The 23,851-nt window shown below is 39.7% G+C and overlaps 1 protein-coding gene across 1 annotated transcript in view; it reads left to right on the forward strand.

Annotated features, from left to right (window-relative positions):
• PDE4D (phosphodiesterase 4D) overlaps positions 1-23,851 on the forward strand; it is a 1,268,462-nt gene that overhangs the window by 518,663 nt on the left and 725,948 nt on the right. The window lies entirely within an intron of this gene.

The raw sequence follows: 23,851 nt of genomic DNA on the forward strand, positions 1-23,851 counted from the left end.
CTTATAGGGACACCAATCGTATTGGACTAGGACCCACCCTAATGACTTTATTTTAACTTGATTACCTCTAAATACCCTTTTTCTAAAGACAGTCACGTTCTGAGGCTCTGGGGGTTAGGGTTTCAGCATATCTTTTTTGGAGGATACAATCCAAGCTGTGACACCAGCTTCTGAATCAGAATAGTATGTGGAGTAGAGGCCTTGTACTGACAGGGTCCTTATCCTGTGCTGTGGCCTGAGGCAAGTTTCCCTTCTGTGGAATAGGAGATTGGATTGTCTGACCTCTACTCTAATTTTTTTTTTTTTTTTTTTTTTGCGGTATGTGGGCCTCTCACTGTTGTGGCCTCTCCCGTTGCCGAGCACAGGCTCCGGACGCGCAGGCTCAGCGGCCATGGCTCACGGGCCCAGCCGCTCTGCGGCATGTGGGATCTTCCCGGACCGGGGCACGAACCCATGTCCCCTGCATCAGCAGGCGGACTCCCAACCACTGTGCCACCAGGGAAGCCCTAATTTTTTTTTTAAATTGAAGTATAGTTGATTAACAATGTTGTGTTAGTTTCCAGTGTACAGCAAAGTGATTCAGTTTTATATACGTACATATATATATATATATATATATATATATATATATATATATATGTTTTTTTTTATGTATTTTTCCATTACGTTTTATTATAAGATATTGAACATAGTTCCCTGTGCTATACAGTAGGACCTTGTTGTTTATCCATTCTATATATAGTAGTTTGTATCTGCTAATCCCAAACTCCCAATCCATCCCTCTCCCACCCCACCTCCCCTTGGCAACAAGTCTGTTCTCTATGTCTGTGAGTCTGTTTCTGTTTTGTAGATAGGTTCATTTGTATCATATTTTAGATTGCCCATATAAGTGGTATCATGTAGTATTTGTCTTTCTCTGTCTGACTTACTTAGTATGATAATGTCTAGGTCCATCTATGTTGCTGCAAATGGCATTATTTCATTCTATTTTATGGCTGTCTACTCCAATATTTTATGTCACAGTTGAGTTCTATTTTAACAGAACAGATGCAAATATTAAACCTATATTTAATAGATTTCCTCACTGCAGTAATTTCATAAAAGTTTTTGGTAAGGGGGCTTCATCTTTCCTCTTCTACCCTTTAGCCACAGAGATAAGTGCCTACCCTCACCCACCGAGGTCTTCTCTCAGTAGGACCAGCTTGGGGGCCACAGAGGAGAGGACGTACCCAGCATCTTGATACTTTTCCCTCTCAGACCTTCTTATTTTCCCCATTCCTCTTCTCTCACAGAGACAAACCAACAACCCCTTATTATCTTCACATATGGAGGCTCTTCTATGACAGATTTCCAGAGAAACCAAAAACTCTGTTAGATTTTGAAGGAGCTCCCTGTTGAACTGTGAGTGCCTCATCAATATTTATTGAGAAAGAAGGTTGACCTTTGACTTTAGCCTCTGTGACATCACCAGATAATTCCAATAGCAAACATTCTTGGAGAACTACCGGTAGCAGAGGCTTTCGTTGTTCTCACCTAATCTTCCCAACCCGCCCTAGGACGTGAGACCTAGTGCTGCAGATGAGGAAACTTAGTCTCAAAGATATACAAGAGCGCCTCTCAGTGGACACGGTGGGTGTTAGGAGACGGGCCAGGTCAGCTCTGGTAGCCTCTCTCCAGAAAACCTCAGTCGCTCAGGGATTCTGCTCCAAGCTGGTGAAGGGCCGGGCTGCCCACTGGACCAGCCTTTGTCTGACCTTTCACCTCTACCCACCCGGTACTTTAATTCATTCTTGGATTTTTTTTTTGCACAATAAATTAGTAATTCAGTAATTTTTAAGATGTTATTACTAAGAGTTGTTCTAAATGCCTTAATTATGTTTTGTGGGTTTTACTATGTACCTTACCAGAGGCTTTTGCTGTAAAGCATGGTGTTTGAAGACAAAATTTTTAAAAAATAGAGACAGGCAAGAAGACTGGTGAGCCATGTGTGAGGGGAAAATTGGTATAATTACAGTGAACATTTATGGGTCAGTGGAACATAAGCCCCGAGGGAAAGACTCCTAAAATGGGGCTCCGTGAACCAGGAGGGCAGGGGAAGCCCCGGGGGACTAGGCTTTGCTGTGCCAGCAGCACAGATGGCATCTTGGTAAATGGTTGTTCTTTTGTCCCTTCTATACAAACATCTTGAAGAGGCACATATATGCCCCTTTTCTGCTGAAGAATTTTTCTCTCAGTGTGACTCATTCCACTTTGTCGCCAGATATGATTATTCTTCAAGCATTCTGAAAAGGAAGATGAGGCCAGCTGCAGGGCTTGCTGAATTAGCCCAGAGATGGCTAGAGGGGTGTGTGTGTGTGTGTGTGTGTGTGTGTGTGTGCGCGAGCACACAGGCAAAGTCCCACATTGGATACTACATGGAAACTTCCTGCACAACATTGGAGCTATTTACATTCCTATATTTTCACGAGGGTCCCCTGGAATAGAGATTAAATCAGATTTCACTGTGTATACCTAAGTAGTAACATTTTAAAGATGTATTTGCTATCATGGCATGAATAAACCACTAAGGGGGAAAATCATACCGAAAAAGCCCCTCTGTTCTTACTTCATGGCTGAACAGGCAGATGTTCTTCAGAAGGCGTGGGTCCTTATTCCTCATGTACTGAACAGGTCAAGCGGTTAATCATTTGACTAGAACTTTCCTTTGCCATTAAAGGTACTTAGACTACATTTCAAATCCCATTCCTTCCTTTTAGGTAATGAGCCATTAGGAATGAACCTTCATTCCTTAAAAGGCGAGATGCTCAGGCTCAACTGTGTTGGCAGCTGACCTAAAACAATACGATTATGAACATATTTGGGTTCTTGTTTTTTGGACACGTGTCACTGCCAGTGAAGTTCGAGATGGTAAGAGTTAGCTGCTTCCTTATCATTTCCTTAGTTGGTTGGAAGGAAAGCAAACCTCAGATGAAATTCTGATCTATGTGAGGATAGTTATTAACTAAACACTTATAATCAAGCAAGAATGAAATAAACATGTCAGAAGACCGATTCTGTCTGTCCCTCTAGGTGCTTGCCCACCATTTTCAAGCTTCACTGAAGGCAAAAAACCAAAATTCCAGTCAATCTTTTGTCATTATTGTAGAAAAAAATTTTTAGTATTCACAGCTGGACACTGGGCATTTCCCAAGGGGTGGTTCTCCATCATTCTGTCTCTGAGTTTCTCTCTTCCATGGAAATCCTGCACACCCAGAGCATGAACTGGGACTCCTACAGAGACTGTCTGTAATGAGACGCCTTGTCCTACTACAAGTACCTTTTGGACATTGCATCTGACTGTCTTGTCGCTTGAACTCTGTGTTTGTCAGCAGGCTTCTCTTTCCTGCAAAGTCAGCACCCTTCTGATGTCTCCATTCCCGCTAATGTAGCCATCACCCCTTCTGGGGCACCTGAGCTTGAAGCCTACATTCGTTTTTGAACAGAGCTATACCTCCTTCAACTCCCAGTTCCAACCACGCACTGAGCTGTCCCAGCTCTTCCTTCCTATCTGCTCCTTTCCTTTGATCTCTACCCTCAGCCAGAGACATATCACCAGAGGTCAATGGCTTTTCTTTTCTCCATGTCTTCCCCATTAGGTTATTTTATGTGATGCCAAACCAGCCTTCCCAAAACCATCTCAGTTAGATCATCCTCCTGTTTAAAGACTTTCCATGAGTCTTTATTTCATAGTGGAAAATGTTCGAACTGCTTGACATCATACCCAGGTCCCAGTAGACCTTTACTGCTTTGTTTCTTCCTCCTTCACTAAGTAAACCTCTATCCAGCTGGACTTTTGAGTCACAGCCCCTCAAATATGTCACAAGCAGTGGGCATTTCTTGTTAGGTTTTTTTTTCATGATGATCTTGCTTTCTTCATTTAATTCATGCCCATTCTCCGAAAACACACACACACACACACACACACACACACACACACACACACACACATACACACAGAACCTCTTCTAGCTTCAAAGCTTTTTGCTAAGTATTTCAAGTGCCTGGACCTTGTAACTAAAAAATAAATGAGTAAACTGGTTTTAAAGGTAGATGTTGCCACTTACTGGTTCTAGTGTGGCCTTGGGCATGTTTTATAACATTTCTGAGCCTTGGTTTCCACATCAGTTGCAATGGGACTAAGGCCTACCTGCACGTTGCTTGTCCTTAATTCATTTTAATTCCCTTTCTCTACCACATTTTCTTCCCAGGAAACTACTTATGACCTCACTAGTCACAGATTTCTCTCTCCTCTGAGCCCCTAGCACACCCCTTTGGAAAATCATCATTTGCCTCTTTGAGGAACCCCTTGATTCTTCTTCAGTGTCTCCTGGGACCACACATTGTGTCCTACACTAGGGTGTGTGAATTCCTTGGCTACAGTGCTCTGGTTTTGTGTGGTCATAGCACCCAGGGCACTTTGTCTCACGTTCTCTCATTTGTTCTCACAACATCTTAGGAGGAGGATGTAATCACTGTTTGGTAGAAGGGAAAGTGAGAGTTTAGAAGGCTGAAGTAAGTTGCCCAAGGTCACTCTGAGAGCAAGTGGCAGAAGTACTTGAATTCTAAGCCCGGAGCTATCTCCTCCCTCCCAAAGCTGTAGCCTTGGGGCAGGACTTATTTTGTATTTCTTGTATTTCAGTATTTAATTTTGTAACCATTATAGGTCCCAGTCCCGACTAGAATTGAAATGGAATTCTATGAATATCTTTGAAGGAATAAATAAATGAATACTACAGACCCTATTAATAATTCAAGATAATCCCAGGAGTCTGAGGGCCAATTCTCTGTGTATAGGGTGGTGGGTGCCTTGTGCTGGGTCTCCCCATCATTTACCCTGTTTCTCTGAGGGTTAGCAGCACAATGTTTCCATTCTAAAACATAAAATCATGAGGTGAAAGGAAGCATTCAATGCCGTCAGCTGAGAAGACCCAGAATTCACATGCAGGTTCTCTAAAGTGGCTTTGTGTAGCTCAGAGCACTGTGAACTCCACCATTGTGTTCACAGTCTTTAATCCTTTGGCTAAGATCAAGTAGAGTGTTTGTTCCTGAGGCTTTTAACAGCTGACTTCTCCATCCAAGGATAACATTTTTAGACTGTATGTGCATTACAAAATATTAAGCTCCTTGAGACAGCAAAATTTTAAACGAGATTTATTTGAATCCTCTTGGATACCATTCTTCTATCGACCTTGCTCCTATAAAATGCCATAAGAGATCAGTCTGTGATGCTGGTTGTACTCTGAGCCTGCATACCAGCAAGTACTCCTAAGACAGGGAGGGATAAGGAGCGTTTTCTTTCTCACAGAGTATTGACATTGCACTTTTGCCTCCCTGTCAGCAACACACACACACACACACACACACACACACACACACACACACACACACACACATTCCAGAATAGCTGGAAGGTGGCTCTGAAGAACCAATGTAGCACACAAAGTAAAACTACCGGTAAAGAAACAGATTGCACCTACCTGGGCGGAACATGAAGAACAGAAGTAGACAGACTTTTTCATGATACATAACAAATTTTCAATTACTTGAGTTTCATATTAATGTCAATTAAAGAAAAGATAAAGGAGACAGATAAGAGGACAGAGAGTATGGAAGGGGAGGAAACAGAACTGAGGCAGAGGGTGGAATGAAAAATGAGGACAAAGAGAGGAAGAGGAAAGAGAAAGAAAACGAAACATCACGTCAGCGACTCCTGGGTTCGGAGGTGAGCTCGCCGGTCTGGTTCAGCAGCTTCAGTCACACATCCTGTTATTCACTTCGGGCATCAGGGTACATTTTCACTACCCTTTGAAATTTCCATACTCTCTACAATGATCTTGTAGCAATCTTTCTTTACGGGGAAACTGCTTATCTGCTCTTATTTTCAATCTCTGACTTTTTTTTTTTAAGGTTTTATTTCTGCACAAAGCCCAGACTGTTTTGAAATGGGTAAAATGATGCCTTTGGTCTTGACTCTTTCCCTTTTAATCTCAATTTTGGGCCACTAGAACAATTCCCAAATATAGTGGAATGGCTTTTTGATACAAGAATTGAAATACAACATTTAAAAATATTATCACTATTATCATTGTTTTGTTGTGTTTAGTCATTTGAAAGAGGACAAATTTTGATTCAGCAGAGCTGTGTTTTAATCTGGGCTGTTCATTTGACTAAACTATGGTCACCTGTAAACCCCAGCTTTCTGTCTACAGAATAGAGAGACCTCGTGCCTCTCCAGTTGGCATGAGGATGCCATGAGGCCCGGAGTGCCCCATCACAGATCCGGCATAAAGGAGACAGAAATGAGTCAGTTCCTCCCTCCTAACCCCCCCTCCAATGGCACTCCCACTGACTGAAAAGAAAAGTACATAAAGAATTCTTCCTGCCTTTTAATTTCCACTGATCACACTGAATGGAATAATTACATTAGCTCATAAAGCACAAAGTCATTTTCAGGGCTGCAGCTCTGTATACTCTAAGCTCAGAGCAATATAACTTTGGTTATCCATGAAATTTTACCTGGATCTGATTCTGCTCCTAGAAGGATACTGACCACAAACTCCTGCTTTGCAGAATCCTGTATGAACAGGTAAGGATGCAGCCACTGGCTATAAAGTCCACCAGGAATCCAGAACACTTATGGAACTAAATCAACGATTTCACCTTTAGCTTTGATTAAAATATCACTTCTGGGGCTTTCCTGGTGGCGCAGTGGTTGAGAGTCTGCCTGCCGTTGCAGGGGACACGGGTTCGTGACCCGGTCTGGGAAGATCCCACATGCCGCGGAGCGGCTGGGCCCGTGAGCCATGGCCACTGAGGCTGTGCGTCCGGAGCCTGTGCTCCGCAACGGGAGAGGCCACAACAGTGAGAGGCCCACGTACCGCAAAAAATAAAAAAAAATAAAAATAAATAAATAAATAAAATATCACTTCTACCCACTCAGGGCATATTTTTCACCTCCATCAGGAATAGATTTTATAGCTGTATAAAGCTTAAAATACAGTGCCTAATTAAATACACTGTGTGACTTCAAGGGAAGCCGAGAAAATTACAGTAATTCCAAGTAATACGGTTTTGAGCAGACAAAGCCCAGAGAATCTTGAATCTTGGCACTGGAAGGAACATAGATGTTTCTTTTTAGCCTAATCACTTACCCAGGACAGAGACTGCCTTGATCACAGATCTGATAGCTCTTCCTGGGAACGTAGAATGACCTAACATGTATTGCCTTTCAAGGCAGCCTGATGTGTCATGAGATGGCTCTGGTCGTTTAGAAACCCATCTTTATAAGGAGCTGTTTGTTTGCCTCTCTGCACTGCCCACCTCTTGCTCTTAATTCTGAGTAAGAGATTTCTGCTAATTTTTCTTCCTTGAAATGACCTTCATTATTTGGAACAACTGGCATGTCCTCTCTAAGCGTCTTCTTTCAGTTCGATTTTCTGGTTTTGGAACGCTTCTCTCATGAAATATTTCAAGACTCATTGACACCCCCATTCCTACTAAGAATGTGGTTATCTACTTCAGGCAAACCCTGACCAAGCTGGGAGAACAGTGAAGTGATTGTCTCCTGTGAGAGTATTTTAACTGTGGAGGTCAAAGTTTATTTTGGATTTTTTTGGTTACTTTTTTTATTTCACTTTTTTTTCTTTTTATAAAACCCACACCACTACTTATAATAAGCTCATGACAAGCGAACCTTCTAAATCTTTTTCTCCTGTACCTATATAATACATTCTTTAAAAAAGAATCTTCATTCTAAATGTTGCCAGACCTTACCAGCCTATGGCAACGAATGAGGTTATGTTAGCTTTAAAATTTTTAATTTCATTAGCTTTCCCCACGTTTGCTGAAGTAGCTCTCTATGCAACACATCTAATTATTTCAGGGAGTCCCCAAGGGTGTGTCAAAAGAACAAAGTCCCCATTTGTTGGAATTACCTCTCGTCCACCAGGCCGAGCAGCTCTCTGCATCCCCAAGGCTCAGGGGGTCCTGCTGCTACCCAGCAAATCAGATGGACACCGCAAGGCCATGCCTCTACTTTACAGCTGCTCCACTGACATTAAACCCTCTCCCTTTGTTCCTGATATTGCACAGAATTACATGCAACGTCTCTTGACTTCCAGCTCTCTGCTCTCCCCAAGATCCAAAGATTTGTCCCTGGGAATGCATTCAAGTAGCAGGCGCCATGTTCCTTTCCAAATGGCTCTCCCATCTGAGAGCTAAGGCTTGTTATTGGGCTAAGCTCCCGGTGCCCAACACCTCCCATTGTACAAGGAGCTCTCACCAAGGAAACCACTAACCCCCCTGCAAACAGTCTTTGATTAGATCTTTCAAACCATGTCCTTTATTCCTCTTGAAAGGAGTATTGTACCATGAACAGTTTTACTGGTCCATTAAACATTCTTCAGAGTCATCATTTTTAATCCCTCCATAATCTCCATCTAATGGACATACCATGCTAGAATATATTTACCCGTTTTTCTATTGCTTAGAATATGGGGTCTTATACATGCATAGCTTATTATTTTAAGCAAATATTGTGCTTTACTTTATTCTTATTATACTCTTAATTCAGCTTATTGTTTAGCAATTTGTAGATAATTTCATACCTTAATTATGTCATATTAGCATCATTTCTAGCTTTTGGCTTTAGATATGCATTTTTAAGGTGAGTCTATAACTTTTTTACCATCACACCAAATTTTAGTTGCTTATAGATCCAGATTTTATGTGTCAGCCTACGGAGCTTCCATAGCTTTTGAAGTGAGATCTCTGTATAAAAGACATGAATATGCCTTTTGAGTTAATCAAAATCTCACTTGTAATTTCAAATGTCACTGAATATTAATGTCAGCTGCTAACTGTTATATTTCCTAGTAATCACTTCAAGCCCTTCTCATTAAAAATACATCATATAAAATGAATAATAAAATTAAAAGAACCTGCAGATATGGTCTAGTTCAAGGACCTAATTTCAACAAGTCATTTATCACCCTCCTTCTATATCCTAGGGACAATACAAATATTTGGGATAAAATAGTAAACCCCAAACCCTGTCTTTGTGATGTGGGTGATTGGTAGAGGAGTGAATAGAAGTGATAAAGGTGTGATTCTACTCTTTGGTAGGAGAAGGATGGATTCCCAAAGCAAGTAACACTTAAGCCACACCTTTAAAAAGAACAAAGATTTCAGCAAGTGATTATGTGGGTTGGGTAACAGACTTGAAAGGACATGGCATATTGGGTACTGAATTTCTGTAGCTACAGCAATGGAGTACACAATACCCTCCCTGGTACCCTGAAATGAAGTTGCAAAGATGTGAGTCCAGTAGTAAGAGCCTTGGTATAAGGAACATAAGAAATGTATATATTATCTACCATAAAACAGGAAAAAATATCAAGGTTATTCAAGTAGGGGAATGACATGTTTTAGAAAGACATTTTTGATAAAATTATGGAGGATGGATTATAGGCTGGGGGCAAGAGGTAAGACTTTTCTTTGTCAGTATGACAGACTATTTTATTAGTAAAGCACATAACTTATGATAGATCTGTGTGAGAGGAAACAGGTTCATCTCGACTTGTCCAAGGTTTTTGGGAAAATGGAAAGCTTTTTGATATTGCTTTGTTCATTTATATGTGAGCTGTATTAGACTGGCCCTTTGTGTCTCTTGATGAAATCTTTAAATGGATAGAAAATAGAAAAAGGTGAAAAAGGGTATTGGAACCTCTGTTACCTGAGTTTTGGAAGATAACTGATCCAAAGCTATGAAACTCAACATCTCACCCATCCTGTGTTTCATTTGGTTGAACAATGTGTCAAGAGAATGCCTCAGGATTCCTTGGTCCATTAACAGGCCAGTTGTGAGTCAGTCTAAACATGAGGACATGTTCGTTTAGTTTTTCATAGTCACGGCAATGAGACTTCTTTATGCCCAGAGTACCATCCTGGCCTGAAGTCTCTATGGAGAAGGTGATTTTCGGCCACAGGCAGAGAGCAGAATGTCAAAATACAATCTAAGAGCTCCATCATCATTCTGCTAGCCGGAGGCAGCTGAGGTTTTACAGCTGCCTGGAACCCACATGCTTCATGTGATGTGAATAAGCACTGTTAATTAGCTGCTTTAGGATTCGCAATGCCCTGTGGCTTTGGAAACACTTGTTAACCCACAGCGGGAGGAGAAGAGCTGGAAGCAACTGGACTACAGCCTGAATTTATTATAATTCAATTCAATAACCACCTTATCTTTATGAATCCCAGTTCAGGATCTGTTGAAAATTATGGTTGATTTCAAACATTCTCAGTGACGCATCCTGAGAGAAGAGGGAGATTGCAATTCAGGGTTTCTTGAAGATACAGAAATGTGGAGAGCTGCAGGACTGATTTATGGTGCTCTCTGGACCCACGCAGGCACTTTTCCGTAGGGTAGAAAAGGGATGCCAGGGTGGGGAAGAGGGAATCCAGTTGACGTGGAAAGGCCCATGTAGAGCACCCAGGAGTCTGCATTTCTGATCTCCTGCCAAAAGAAACACTGCCAATGCCCACGCCTACCGCCTGCCATTCTCACTGCACAGAGCTGGCACTCAACAAACCCGTAATTCTTCTCCTTAATACAATTCCCCTGACATAACCTGACTAACTACTTGAAACCTAATCAAGAAAACAACTGTTGTCATTGGCAACAAATGCAGGAGTTGCATCACAAGTAAACCACATTCTTTACTCCACAGAGCAGAACGTTAGAGTAGAAACTGCAAAAACATGTTGCTACCTTTTGTCAAGTACATGATATCATCTAATTAAAAAGAGCCTCATAGGAAAGTCCGTATCATATTTTTAAAAAGAAAACACATGCAAAGGTTAGCTATGTTGACATCTTTCCCTTACAGGCTACTACAAACTATTTCATCTAAAGATGGCTCTTGAAACAGCCACTTGTCTGTCTGCTGAACTTGAATAACAACAGCCCTTGCCCATCCTCATCCTCTTAAATAACACCAAGAAACTGAAAGGCACTTCAGTAGCTCACCATCCTTGGCTGAAGCTTAAGGAGTCAGGTTCCCTTCTGGGTACCAGGAGAAGTCAGTGATCCAGTACTAATTATCTTTGCACCATTTTACATAGTATAAGCCTGGAAAATCGTAGGTGCTCAATAAATGCTGAATGAATGAATGGGTGAATCAAAGAATGAAGGGCTAATTTTTAGGAATAATCTTCTGGTGAGCCTTTTACTAGGAGAAATCTGCTTGTAGTCACAAATAAAAACAAAATATACTCAAATTGGGGGATTATAAGCAGTTTTTCCATTCCCTGAACTACAGGCACTCTTTTTTTTTTTTTTTTTGTGGTACGCGGGCCTCCCACCGCTGTGGCCCCTCCCACTGCGGAGCACAGGCTCCGGACGCGCAGGCTCAGCGGCCATGGCTCACGGGCCCAGCCGCCCCGGGGCATGCGGGATCTTCCCGGAGCAAGGCATGAACCCGTGTCCCCTGCATCGGCAGGCCGACTCTCAACCACTGCGCCACCAGGGAAGCCCTAAAGGCACTCATATGCTTCCCGTTGAGCTTTTGAAATGAGAGATTAAGAATTAAATTGGAAACTAATATGCTAGTACATGATATTGCAAACTGTAAATATCATACTAGTGTTTGAGACCAGAATGTCTTTGTAGTTCACAAAATTTTCCAAAATGTGTCCATTTTAAAGTAGGCTAAGTTTAAGACATTAATTTGGTACTAGAAAAATAATGTTTTTAAACATTGAGATTAATTAGCGTAACAAATAAGAAAGGTGATCCCTGGTTTACTACTCTACAGATTTTTTAAGTGTATGTTTCAACCTGTTCCATGCTATGCCCTTCATTATAGCTCTCTGTTGGGGCCTGAAAAATTTTACTCTTTACTGTTTACTCTTTTCTTTCAGTCAAAAAGAACTGAGAGGATTTTGAGTCTCCTTTTGCACATTTAGAATATCATCTGGCTCTGACTTTGATCTTCGGTTCTTAAAACAAGAATACCTGAGGACTTTGATTTACAACTATAAATGTTAAGAAGAACAATCCTTTTTTTGTTTGGAAGTTGCTTCTCGGAGTCACAGAAATGTACTTCCTTGTTCTCCTGGAGAGTTGTGGGTTGAGGGAGGGAAATGCCGTTCCCTTCCCCGATTTGCTATCACTTATCTCTCTTGTAGAAAAGTCCTGTTCAGATCCTGGGTTAGCTCTTTGTGAACTCAGGCAAGTTGTCTGGCACTTCCTGACTTATAGAATGTCACTTTTAAAATGGTTCTAGGGTCAATTAAATGCAACCACCTATCAAATTATGATTTGTAAGTAAATATATATGAATTGCATCCTGCTCCAATGTAGTCAGAAACAGATATCTTCCGTTTCATAAAAAATGAATCTTTAGATCACAAATGAAGATTGGTGTAGGACCCTGACCAAAGAAGACTTAAGAGAGGGAAGACATGGGAGGAAAGCTAAGATTATATAGCTAGGGAAGACAAGGCTGTCCTAACATATCTTTGGTTAATAGACAGGGCCTCTTCACAGCGGTAGAAAGCAGATGTTTTAACTCAGGACGGAGTAGAATAAATGGCCTTAATTTATAGACGCAGGTGCTGTTTTGTACCAATATTTCTCAACCTGGGGTTACTCTCAAACTTGGCTGCACATTGGAATCACCTGAGGAACTTTAACAAATTGTAACAAATTGCTGATGCTTGGTCCCACCCCCAGAGATACTTACTTATTTGGTTCGGGGCCTGGCCTAGACATTGAAATTAATAAAACTCTCTAGGTGATCCTCATATGCAACTAAGGCTGAGAACCACCATTCTATAGACTGAGAGATAGTAAAATTAGGCCTCCTGGTGCCTGAGATTCTCCTTATTATAGTTTCTTCAATAGGTTTGGACATTGTTTCCAAAAGCTCCTGGCTAACATGAATTATATTGCTTTGGGTGGCATAATGCATTAACACATTTGTACTATTAATAGGTGTTACATAGTTTGGAAGGGGCCATGAATCAAAGGAAAGTTGGTGGAAGGAAGAAAAAAAGGAATAGGGAAAGTCCCAAAGTATTAGAAGCCTTGCAGGAGGTAAAGGGGACAAATATAAACCCAGGGAACAAAAAGGAGATGTTGGGTCATCACATTCTGTTACACAAATTGAATTTAAAGTTCACTGTCTTTTATCCCTGGTTTTAATTACCACATGTCTCTAAATACATTTTCACAAAATTCTCAAGGATCATTAGAATAAAATGGCTTATAATTCGCTATTTCTTAAGTGAATGCATAAATTGTAGCCCTTGAGTGGAGAGGGTGCTGCAGATGCCTGAAATGTCAGTGAGTATATTTGGTCCATGCCAAATGGTTTTGGACAGGACCAAATATCAAGGACCTTTTGGCATGGACCAAATGTCTTATGGACATTTGACACAGGACAAAATGTTTCTGCAAGTATCAAGGACCTCTTGGTGTGGACCAAAGGTCTTATGGACCAAATATCATATGAATGTTTTGGACAGAACCAAATATCCAAGAGCTTTTGGTGTGGAACAAATGTCTTGTGAATGTTTTGAACAGGACCAAATGTCCTGCAAGGACGTACTCAAAACTCTTCGTTTTCAAATTATTTTACTACATGTTGTTATTATCTGTGCTCTTGAGGCTATTTGTCTATTGTACCTGTATGGTGGGAACACTACAGAGTCAGGAGCTACTGATGGAAAGCTTCTCTTCCCAACTCCATGTTCAGTGATGACATGTTGGTAGCTTGAAATTTGCTGTGGTGGGGGTATTTATGTTATAGAAATAAGTAAATGCTACAAATTCAGGATTGTTTGTTTGTTTTGTTGCTTGTCTAGACTTAAGAGTAATGGAAAAAATGTTAACAATGCAGGTTAAAGTTGTGCGTCTGTACACATTACATTGTAAAGAGCACAAAAAAATTAAGGAACTTTCTTCTAGAATTTTATAAATGTTACCTGATGCAGCAAAGAAATTGCCCAAGTCATTGACAAATGAGTAGAATTCCAACATACATCTTTGTTGCTTCACTTTTGTCTTGTTAATATAAACCAAAATATCGACCAACAGTCATATAGGAACTACACTCTTTTTTCAATTGCAACCTTAGTTTGCCTACATATACAAGAGTTCAGCAAAAATCAATGAATGTATTCTGTGAGAGTCAACTGGCTTTATGGAATTTACAATTAAAGACTATACGCACTTTTTATTATTTGTAATTGTGTACTCTATAAAGTTTACAATAATGTTATATGTATAATTTTTCCCAGAAAGCTGGTTGTTAAACATTTACAACACCACTGCCAAAACTCCCATGAAAAATAGTTGTCACCACTACTCACTTGCAAAATGTAATTAAAGTCACAATACAATACTACCACACCTTTACCAGAATGGCTAAAATTGAAATGACTGAAAATATCAAGTGTGGATAAGAATATAGAGTATTTTGCACTTGCACAGTGCTGGTAGGAGTTTAAGTTGGAAAGATCACTTTGGAGAACTGTTTGGCAGGATCTACCAAAGGTAAACCTACACGTACCTATGATACATCCATCCACTCCTGGGCACCTATCCGACAAAATGAGTGCCAATGTCTGATAAAATAGATAAGCAAGGTTGTTTATACCAGCTTTATTTATACTAGCCCGAACTGGATACAGTCTAAATGTCCATCAATGGTAAAATGGATAGATAAAATGCAGTATATTCAAACAGTGGAATACTTCAGAACAATGACACAGAAAAAAATACTGTTATACGCAATAGCAAGAATAATCTCACACTCATTATGTTGAATGAAAGAATGCAGACGCAAAATGGTACATACTGTCAGTTTCTGGTTATATGAAGTTCAAGAATAGGCAAAACAAATTCATGGTGTGAGAGGTCAAAGTAGTGGTTACCTCTGGGGGGAGTTTTGACTGAGAACAGCATTTTCTATAATTTGATCTGGGTATTGGTGACATATGTAAGTACACATTAAAAAAATCAAACTAGACACTTACGATTTTTGTACTTTATGTAAATTTAGGATATATGTCATTTAAAAAGTAAACATTTGCTTAAAAATGGCCCCCAAGACTGACAGCAATTTCTCAGTGTAGTCATAGCATAGTAGGTTTTTACCATTTAGACATGAACTTGTGACTGTCCCCCTCTGGGGCTGTGCAAGGCACAACTTGCAAACATACATGCTGCAGCCCTGACCACTGTAGTCGACATAATCTTCTGCAAATGCAGCTTTTGTAACATTAGTGATTTCTCTTGATTCTGTGAGATGTTTGCAGCTCAACTAATAGCCATAAATCTGAATTGCTGCTGATAATTTTACTTGAGCTACAATATTTTACATTTATCCAAATTGATTTTAATGTTGTTAAAGTTTGATCTGCTCATCCACCCTGTGAAGATTTTCTTTTTCCTTTTCTTTTTTAAAAAATATTTATTTGAAAATATTTATTCTTGGGGTTTGATTGTATCATCTAGGAAGGTGGTTTTCAAACTTGACTGATCATCAGAATTACTAGAGAAAGTTTCCTGGACCTCAGCTCTCTTGGTTCTGTTTCAGTAGTTGTGGGTTTGAGTTCTGACTTCTGTTTTAACATCTCCCTTAGAAAATTGTAATGATCAATCTGGTTTGGGAAACTACTAACCTACCACATTAGCCATCCTTCCAGCTTTGTGTAAGAGTCATATCTGATAAACATAAAGTATGTATCTTAGAGTTTGTATCTTAACATACTTATAACTCTGTATATGATGGCAGTGACTGCTCTGCAGGGTGATCTGGACTCTATTAGTCCACACCTTTTGAGAACAGTTGTCCAACTCTTATGAATCCACCTACCCATCCATGTAGCCCACTTTGCTCCATTGTACCTACAAGTATATTCTGAAAGATCCTGTCAAATGTCTTCATGAAAAGCAGATGCAACATGCGACAGATATTCATTCTCTGACCTTTAGCACAGTCACCTTCTCTGGAAGGGAACTGATATGAATTGTAAATAATAATTTGACTCCTGTATGCTACCTGCGTCACAGAAGGTTCACGACTAATTGCTTAAATAATTTATTCAAGAGTTTGCCAGAGATTAGCATGAAAAGTTACCAGTCTCTAATTTTTGGAGACCCTTATCTGTTCCACCTTTTAACTATAAGGCTCTAAAACACTTCTGCAAGTTTCCAATACCTCTGCCTCTCTCTGCAATTCCTAAATCCTCCCCAAGCAGGTGACCCTTACCGTTGAAGAATGCGTAGAATGGCATTGGGTCGAACAGTACAGCAGGTAGAAATGCATAAACAGTATGTGCTCTTGCAGAGCATATGTAGTTGACTTCACATATTAACGAGTGTTAACTGATTTTACATAAAACCATTCCTGATTACTTCTTTCTCTTAGTTCAAATATTACCCAATCTTTACAACTAATATTTACAGTGTTGGGTGATCTATTCTAAGGAATAATGAATTTTACCAGTGAAAGGGACCTCTGTGGTCATCTATTCCATCACCATCATTTTCAGATAAGAACACTGAGACCTAGAGAGTGAAGAATTTGCCTCAGGCCCCAGGACCAGTAGTTGAAGAGTCAGGATTAGACTCCTGGTCACATGCTCTTTCAATCACACAAAACTATTTATCTAAGAATGCTGCAGCAACACTACTGCCAGACTAGGATCCAGGGAGTTTACAAATTCAGTCCTTATCTGGACCATTAATTTTGTTCAAGGAAACAGTTCCACAAAATAGTAATAAAGTCCCAGCCAGGCACTGAAAAATTCTACACTGATGTATGAAGGAAGGACTAGGCAAGAAGCATAAATGCTCAACACAATCTATCTTTATTATAGGAAAAGCAATTTAAAACGTATTTTACTGAGTAGTGCTAGAACATTACTGAAAAAGAAAGTTAATTCTTTTTCCTTGGAAAAAGCCTTCTATAATGTGTAGATATTGTCATATTAGAGACACTCCTGGGAAATGCTTGGTCAACTAAAATTGTTAAAATGCTAAAATTGAACATTGACTCGGAAGCAAAATGAACTATATCTTCCCACTTCTGTGCATTTTAATGGTAGCCATGGATGCCCTTCTTAATTTCTTCCACAATAAAAAATAGAAGATATTATTGAGTGGGAAAAAAAGGCTTGGCCAGCTAGTGTAGGGAAATTGATGGCAACATCAGGCTGTTTGAAGAAAAAATGTTGGGAGCTCAAACCCTGCTGGTGGGAGTGTGAATTGAATCAGCCACTTTGAAGGACAATTTGGCAGTTCCTATTAAAATGAAAAATGCTTTCTCTTGTCATTTAACAATCCTACTTCCAAGTATCTGTTATTCTTAAAAAGTGTCTTGGAATATGTGCCCAATGAGGAGTTTGCAAGGCTGTTCATTATGTGTCACAGCAAGCAACTGGACACCTGAATGTCCAGCAGTAGGGAAATGGCTATTTGAACTGAGAAAATAGCCATAACATGGAATATTGTGCATTAGCTAAAAGTCACGAGGGAGATCTTTGTTGAATGAAAAAAGCAAGTTGCTGAATAATCAGAATGGTTATTAGTATGAGATTATGCTTTAAAAAAGCCTCAGAAAACAGTAATATATGTTTCTATAAGCACATAATTATTCATGAAATCACATGGAGGTCTAGAATTTTGCTGCCCAGTATAGCAGCCACTAGCCACAGAAAGCTATTGAAATTTAAATTAACACATATAAGTAAAAATAAAAATTCAGTTCCTCGGTTGCATTAGCAAGAATTGAATAGCCACATTTGGCTAGTGGCTACTATAATGAGGAGTAGAGGTCTAGAAAGATAAACACAACTGATAATAGGGCTACCTGTGAGGGCCCTGAGTTTGGAGATGGTGGTCTATAGGTACTTTTGATTTCTGGGTGACTTTAAAAAATTTTACACATAGATTATATATGATCTGGATAATTTAAAAGTAATACGTTTGCAAAATTGAAAGTATGCCTAGCAATAGGATTTCTAAAACATTTCAAACTTTGACTCTGTAGATCAGTGCAGATTCATTAGGGCACACTGTCCTTTTAGCCAGTTAACTGTCTAAAAGCACACAAAAAATACTCAAACTACACACACCATTTTTCCTTCCTTTAACAAGTGTCTGCTGAGTACTTCCTATATTCTAGGCATTTAAAGTATGTAGATGAAGAGTATTGCCTGCCACATCAGTAAACAAAGGATGTTGCAGCCATCAAGTCATCTGCCACTGCAGCCATCCCATGGTGCACCCTGAGGGGATTCAGGATGGAGAAAATAGGATACTGGCCCTAGGTAGTTAAGGTGTATATCAAAGGAATGGCTTGAATGAGCCCAGACTCCTGCATCTTCCCATACTTAGAAAATTGCTAAATTCATTAACTCAAGATGTCTGGTTTTTCTTTAATTAACAATAATCTTATTTTTTTTTATTTTTTTTATTTTTTTGCGGTACGCAGGCCTCTCACTGTTGTGGCCTCTCCCGTTGCGGAGCACAGGCTCCGGACGCGCAGGCTCAGTGGCCATGGCTCACGGGCCCAGCCGCTTCGCGGCATGTGGGATCTTCCCGGACCTGGGCACAAAGATCCCACATGCCGTGGAGCGGCTGGGCCCGTGAGCCATGGCCGCTTAGCCTGCGCATCCTGAGCCTGTGCTCCGCAGCGGGAGAGGCCACAACAGTGAGAGGCCCACGTACCGCAAAAAACAAACAAACAAACAAACAAAAAAAAAACCGTGGATCTAATATAGCAAAATTTGCTTTTAGAATTGAATCCTTTTGAATGTATGTGCTCATTTGGAAAAAATGGTTTATGAAAGTTATTTTAAAAAATTCATTATTAAAATATCAGCAACAAATTTAAGCACTACACGAATGGCTGAATATAAATTTAAAATACCACCACCTGGGTACAAGTTATTTGCTAGGAATCTCTACTTATTCTAGTAGCTGTGTAGTTATGGAGGGATCCATGAACCAGCATTTATATCACCTGGGAACTTTGCAAATCCAAAATCTCAAGCCCCACTCCCCAGACCTACTGAATCAGAATCTGTGTTTGGCATGGTCTCCAGGTGATTCTTAGGTACACTAAAGCTTGAAAAGTAATCATGTAGCCTTCAGTTGCCTAAATGCATCTTCTCACCAACAGTGCCATCTAGACCAACCCTTCTCTGACCCCTGAGCCTGTTTACAGCTTTTCAACTAGCATGCTCACTATAGGGTTGTTATTTAGACTCACAACCCCAGCTATGTCATAGCCTCTTACAGCCTCTGTCTATCTCATAAAGATATCTCATAGCTATCTCATAGCCTCTGCTAAAGTGATGCCTTTTACAAGGGGAGATAGATATGCAAATTCAAGAGGAGGGCAGAATTAGCCTCAGAGCAGGAACATAAACAATTACCTTGAGTCTAATAGAAGATGGTACCAGGGCAGCACCTCGAATACTCATAGTTCTGTTGAAAGCATTCTGTTTGACTGCAGTTCAGTGGAAAACAAAAAGCAGCATAACAGGAGCCAGGGCAGGTTCACATTATCTCTCAGCTATGTTCAGGAAGATGTTTGTAGTAACTTCAGGTAAGCGTTCCTGGGAATACCCATCTCTGGACATGTTGGAAGATGCAGTGGATTCAGAGCCAAGGAAGTGTGCTTTCGTAAATCATATTAGCATATTAAAAGACTTAGAGATCTTATTGCAAGGAAATGGGAAACCTATTTAATTATATTCAACTCAGCCCCATGTATATATATATATATATATTTTTTTTTTTTTAATCACAAAATGCTTTTTTCCCCCATGCAACACATAAAAATTGGCCCAAATTAGTCTTTGTGAAATATGAGTGCACGAGTTTCTCTTATTGCCTAAAATGTGAGTTAAGCCCTGAAGTTTTAGAAAATCTAACATTATGTAACAGTGAATATACCTATCTTTGTAGTTTCACTATTTTAGAAGTAAAACAATGCTTTGATTCCAAATATTAAATTAACTTAGGCATTGCTCTCCCACTTTGTCTCCCAAGCTGTGACTCAGATGTCAGAACAAATTTTTTTACCTAGTTAGGGAAGGAATTTTCTCAAGTTTCAGGGCCATAAAAGCATTAGTAAGGCACCTGGTTAGTGCAGCACACTCTTCATTTCCATCTTCAGTTTCGTAAATATTAAATTTCTCTTTTCCATTTCGCCTTTAAAAGCACCATCTGTGGCACATACCATCACTACATGCAAATGGAAGAGGACATAGTGCCTCAGGATACACTTGATAACAGTTTTTCTTCAACAGCAACTGAAACTTGCCACTGCAGACAGCATCTAGTTTTCTTTTTGTGCATTATAAAACCCTATTCAAGTTATAGGACTCTTAAGTAGACAACTAAGTTCCGGTGAAAGTGAATGAACTTGTTCAAGGTGACTTAGCTAGTTAATTACAGAACTGGGACCAAAACTGTGGTTTCTGTGATGCCTTTTGTACAGCATCCCAATGAACGACTAGGTCTCAGAAGGTTCCTTACAGTTAGACACGGAAAGTATCATCCCTAAAAACACGATTTGTGGGCTTCCCTGGTGGCGCAGTGGTTGAGAGTCCGCCTGCCGATGCAGCGGACACGGGTTCGTGCCCCGGTCCGGGAAGATCCCACATGCCACGGAGCGGCTGGGCCCGTGAGCCGTGGCCGGTGCGCCTGCGCGTCCAGAGCCTGTGCTCCTCAACGGGAGAGGCCACAACAGTGAGAGGCCCGTGTACTGCAAAAAAAAAAAAAAAACAAAAAAACAAACAAACGAAACACGATTTGCTTATGAAGGATCATTGTCTAAATAAGTTAAACTTTAAAAAACAAATTGCTAGCTACAATTATAAACCTCTGAATTATGGACTTTCAGTGAAATACACTACTTTGTCTCCTAAACACCATATCCAAAAAACAGAAGGACTGAAACAGATGTTATGTGTCAGGGTCAGAGGGAGGCTTTCTAGTTATATTATGCTAACTAGAGAAAGACTTTAAAAATCCTTTCCTGGGGCCACTGGGGGATGGGTACTGAGACTGAAAAACAGAGATGAGGAAATGTGTTCCTAGGTGTCGAGCTTTGAATAGATCACCATTGTGTTATATTCCTCTGAGCTTAGGATACATGTTGGATTTTTTTCACTAACACGTCTATTATGTGCACAAAAACAACAAAAGACTCTGAAAGTCTACCCAAGTTCTTTTGTCCATTCAATGTCCATTGTTTGCAATACAATTTTGGGGAGTTTGGAGATCTTTCGGTTATGGAGAAATGAGCCTCAAAATACCATTACTAATGGGCATTGATTGGGGTTTGGAAATGTTTTTACTTCAAAAACTGTTGTGATGGATGTTTTGTAGGGATTAGGTTTGCACACATCCAGTTACTTGAATTCATTTTGCTAAGAGTTTCTTTATTAATTTGCTTGACTTTTATTTTTTAAAAACACAAAGGCAGTCTAGTGCAGCGGTTACATGCATGGGCTCTGGACTTGGACTATCTGCTTTAAAATCCCAACTCTATTACTGGGTGTGTATGACCTTAAGGAAGTTATTTAATTTTGGCGCCTCAGTTTTCTCAACTTTAAAATGAAGGTAGTAGTACCTGCCTCATTAGAATGATTATGATGACCACATTAAGTCACGATGCAAAGTGGTCGTTGGTTTTGCACTTAAATCTAGAGAATTGCTCAGTCATTCAATATGCTAGGGAATAATCCACTATAGATATAGTGGAATAGGGGATTCTTCTGTCTGCAAGTTGAAGGCAAAATGCCTGGCTATTCTCATTGAAAGAAGACCCAGAAATATCACATATTTTGTTAAAATTTTAGTGGCCATCAAAACCTATTGTCTTTATTGAAGTCTGACTAATACTTAGAGAGAGCATTCTAGTGTTTCATTTTAGCAGAGTAATCAAGAGGAATTCTGTTCTAGTATTGGAAGCTTTTTAAGTGACCATATCAGGAGAAACGGAAAGAGTCTTGAGTTTTGTGTTGCAGTTTTTTTTCTCAGAAATAAAACAAACATGCTATGTTTATGTTGCTGGTATAAATTGTGCCCTATAAAATGGTAACTTTTCTTTCAAATTAAATGGTAGCTTACTATTTCAATAGATAGATCCCTAACATTTAGCTTTAATCTGGGGGGGGGAAAGCCCACTTAACTAGATTTAATCTAGTAACAAAACCCATTTAATCTTTTTATTAAAATGAATTGAGCTTGGAAGAAGACATTGTCTGCTCAAAATATAGCTCTAATATAAATCGAGCAGTTATATTTCTTTTGTTCAACAAACCCCAGGTCCTTTCTTTTACCTTAACAGACCTTTGATGGTTAATTAGGTGAACCACACTTAATTAGATGGAATGTATAATTGATTAAGTTAAGAAAAATCTAATCTAATTTGACTTCCTTATTGACCTGAATGCTCATGTATAGCCAAGGAACAAATCCTTCTAATTCTTATGTGATGAGCTCCTATCTTCCCATTTCTACACAAATTTATATTGAAACAGAACTGTGACAATAAGCAGTCTTCAGAATCATCCGTCTCCAACTTATAATATACATTGCCACCAATTTAATCTTATTTGAATTTCTCTGTATATTATTTAGCTATATCCAAAATACATAAATTTTACTGTTTTTCCATAGAAGTCTACAAATCCAACACCTCTCACCTCCTCTAGACTATTTACCCCCCCAAAACATCTTATTATTTTTCTTCCACATGTACTTTCTTCTAAGGCCTAATTTAAGTCCTGCTTCTTCTTTGAGTTATTTTCCACTGGTCTAGATATATATAGGTTACTCATTTAAATCTTTGAGGCACTGATTGTTTCTATTATTAGCTTCATGTTTATTATTTATTTTCTCTGTTGGAGGGGTTGTATATATCTTTTATTTTCAAATAGATACTTTACTGTGTTTAATCTCTGCCAACCAGCCCAGTACCTAATAGATGTTCAATGATAATGATGATTTAAAAGCCCTACTCTACAACGTTCAGATGTGCTTTTAGATATGGGGATAATATAATTTTTTTTTTTTTTTTTTTGCTGTACACGGGCCTCTCACTGTTGTGGCCTCTCCCGTTGAGGAGCACAGGCTCCGGACGCGCAGGCTCAGCAGCCATGGCTCACGGGCCCAGCCGCTCCACGGCATGTGGGATCTTCCCAGACCAGGGCACGAACCCGTGTCCCCTGCATCAGCAGGTGGACTCTTAACCACTGCGCCACCAAGGACGTTCCGGGATAATATAATTGTATCATCAGAATTTATAAGGATATAAATTCAAAATAAACACATTGAAAATATAAAATAAAATAATTTTCAAATATATTAGTTTGTAAAGTGGAAAACTACCATGGAGTTTAATGAAAACGCGTCCATATCAAAGAAATACAGGCATGTAGATGAAAAAACACTCAGGAATTCCACCTCAAGCTGCCCTCACTTGAATACCATGTCTTTGTAAGAATTTCATGACTTGGCAGGCTTCACAGGCTGTCACCATATATGTCCCAAGTGAAGCCAAGGACAGAATTTAGTGTTAACTAAACCAAGAGCTCAGGACACTCAGATTTCTACTATTTTCCATAGAAATATTCATCATTGATTTTAAATATTAAATCAGCTTTCCTTTTGGGGTGGTTTGATATACAGTTGAAATAAGAGGCCCTGGGACTTCATAGACAAACCTCTGTTGTGCATTGTTGAACTAATGGCTTTGGGTAAGTTATTTAACCTCCTTATGAC

Source organism: Aethalodelphis obliquidens, unplaced genomic scaffold (genome assembly GCF_003676395.1).
Source record: "Aethalodelphis obliquidens isolate GAN/ISIS:26980383/991018 unplaced genomic scaffold, ASM367639v1 scaffold4, whole genome shotgun sequence".
Lineage (NCBI taxonomy): Eukaryota > Metazoa > Chordata > Mammalia > Artiodactyla > Delphinidae > Aethalodelphis > Aethalodelphis obliquidens.